Here is a 2,981-nt window from a genome sequence, read left to right on the forward strand (position 1 = left end):
TGTTGATGGCAACACTGTTAAATCAACGGTTTGATTGACGTTATTATTTTTAAATGTAGACCTAGTGGATATGGCTTTAGATAGCGGAGGCTCCAATGCCTGAGGGCATGGAGAAGAAAGATTAATAAGTTCCAAGGACTGGGATGGAGGATTTTTCTGACTAGATTCAGTGACTATCTTTTTAGGTGAACTAATAACACGGCTACCTTTATTTTCTCGGCTATCCTCAGAGTGTGGAGGGTTGTCGAGACATGTGAAATACTTAATGTTAATGTTATGCTTTATTTCTCAAAAAGCACTGACAGATCCTTCCCGATATCAGAAAAAGCATTTCTGGACTGCCTAGAGAATTTAAATAAATCAACTTCGGTTGATCTACATCTTTGACAAGACCAACGAAGACCCTTTCCCTCATTAATAGCGTCTAATACCCTACCGCTCAAACCAGCACATTTTATATGGGCAATCCCATCGCAGAGCAGCATGGCACATAGGAGTCGCTTTTAACGTGGCAATTAATACACGACATGTTTAAAATGAAGTTTTAGAAGCAAAAAAGCAAAACAGTTTTGAAAACGATGTATCAATCGGAGAACCAATCAGCTGGTAAATATCAGTTTGAAAGCTATGTAGCGAACAGTTTTAAATACACTGTATATTTGACACCTAATAAATACAACGCAAACAGCTATGACAAATATGAAACAGCAGAAATTACAAAAAAGAGAAAAATAATGTGGCCCAAAAAAAACAATTGTATTATATGAAACAAAATACTCGGCACATGCAATTAAGAATATCAAGTTCAACTTATCAAATTTACAAGAAATTTTGATATTTTACTTATCTTTAAATTGTGCACCAGACGTTTATTCACACTTTTTTAATATTTTACTTTATTAACCGTAAACAGCTTTATAAAACACAAAATTTAAACAAAGCACAAAAAAGCACAGCTTCACAGCTTGGACGTTTGCGTACCCATAAAACCACAAAAAAGTTGAAAAAGCATATGAGAGATGTCACACTCCCTTGATATATCGAAATTATTATCAGCCTATAAAAATCCTCGGAAAGTCTTCAGTAGGTGCCCAAAATAAAAAAAAAATCGGTACAGCTGGTACAAGCAAAAAAGACCATAAATAAGATTTATCTAATAGACCGGACCTTGGTCCATCTATCAGAAAAAGTATCCTATATGTTAATCAAGGCAATAAGCTACCTACGTGCCATATTTCGTGCAAATCGGACCATAAGGAAAAGTTTTACGAAAAGATCGGCCACTGGTCCACTTACCGGAAAGAGAAACCCATATGTTAATCTAGACAAAAAGCTACCTACTTTCCAAATTCCAAGCAAACCTGACCAAAAATAAGATTTTTTTGTATATATCTATCCCTGGTACTTTTTACCGGAAAAAAGGGATCCTATATCTTAATCAAGGCAAAAAGATACCTAAGTACCGAATTTCAAGCAAGTCGGTAAATACGATTTTTTCGAATAGGTCGGTTCTTAGTGCAGCTACCGTTCGAAGAAAACAAAATAAAATCCAAAACACAGGAAAGAATCGATATACTCACGAAACTATGGGCCAAATATATTAAAACTGCGTTTTTAATTTTTCACTCTGACGTCAGGATTTTTTTCAAAGGCCTATGAAATTTTAAAGATATGATTAATTCAAAAAATTATTTTAAAAAATTAGTGCAATGTAATATAACAATATGGGTACCAAATGAGAGCAAAAATTCTGTAGAATTTAAAAACAATAAAGTTTTTCGGTATACAAGGACGAATAGATATTGAAAATGCGCTTTTAATAAATTTAATCTTTTTAAGATAATAAAGTTTGCAGGATGAAATTCGATGATGAGGTCGTGCGTATATTTTTCCTCAAACAATAATTTTTTCAAGAAAAAAATGCAAATTTTCAAGCATATTTAAGCACAAAATTTGTAACAGACATTTTCCATTCCCATTCGTCCTTATGCACCAAAAATTTATTCTGTTATAATTCTACATAGTTTTATCTTTTATATGATACCCTACATCTACCCAATTTTTAAATAATTTTTTTGGAATAACCATATTTTTTAATTTCGAACTCCTTTAAAAAAAATTCTGACGTCAGAGATAAAAACTAAGTACGTAGTTTTACTATAATTTACCCATACTTTCGCGATTATTATTCCATGTCAATCCATCTTAAACATAATGTCTTAGCATGTCATCGCTACTTAGCTAGGCTGTTATTCACTGTTGTGTATGAAAATATATAGAGATTGTGAATTAAAATTTTTTTTATGAATTTTGCTATAATACAAGCTTGCAAAATTTTAAAAATCTCTTTATCGTTGTAAAGCTCGCACAGCTCATCGTTAAACCGTCTGCGATGTTCGCCATCGCGTAAAGGCCCGTAAATCTTTCGCAGAATCTTTCTCTCGAAAACTCAAAGAGCCGCTTCATCAGATGTTTTCATTGTCCATGCCTCCGCGTCATACACCGGCATGATGAGTGACTTAAAGAGTGTGATCTTTGTATGACGAGAAAGGACTTTACTTCTGAATTGCCTACTCAGTCCAACGTATCACAGAGTGATTCACCGTTGGATTTCAAGGCTGACATTATTATAGGTGTTAATGCTGGTTCCAAAACAAACGAAGTCGTCTACTTTTTCAAATTTGTAACTGTCAACAGTGACGTGTGTGCCAAGATGCGTATGCTGTGAGTGTTTGTGTGATGACAGGAGATACTTCGGTTTGTCCTCGTTCACCACCAGACCCATTCGCTTTGCTACCCTATCTAATCCCGAGAACGCAGAAGAGACGTAGCCATTGTTTTTACCGATAATATCGATGTCGTCGGCATACGCCAGCAATTGTACGCTCTTGTAAAGTATTGTACCTGAGCGGTTCAGTTCTACGGCCCTTATTATAGGTGCGTTCGCGTAGCTGTTAATTGTTCATGTTTAACCAAAACTT

The sequence above is a fragment of the Rhagoletis pomonella genome, unplaced genomic scaffold, assembly GCF_013731165.1.
Source record: "Rhagoletis pomonella isolate Grant_MI unplaced genomic scaffold, Rhpom_1.0 Rhpom_scaffold_00002, whole genome shotgun sequence".
NCBI classification, from domain to species: Eukaryota; Metazoa; Arthropoda; class Insecta; order Diptera; family Tephritidae; genus Rhagoletis; species Rhagoletis pomonella.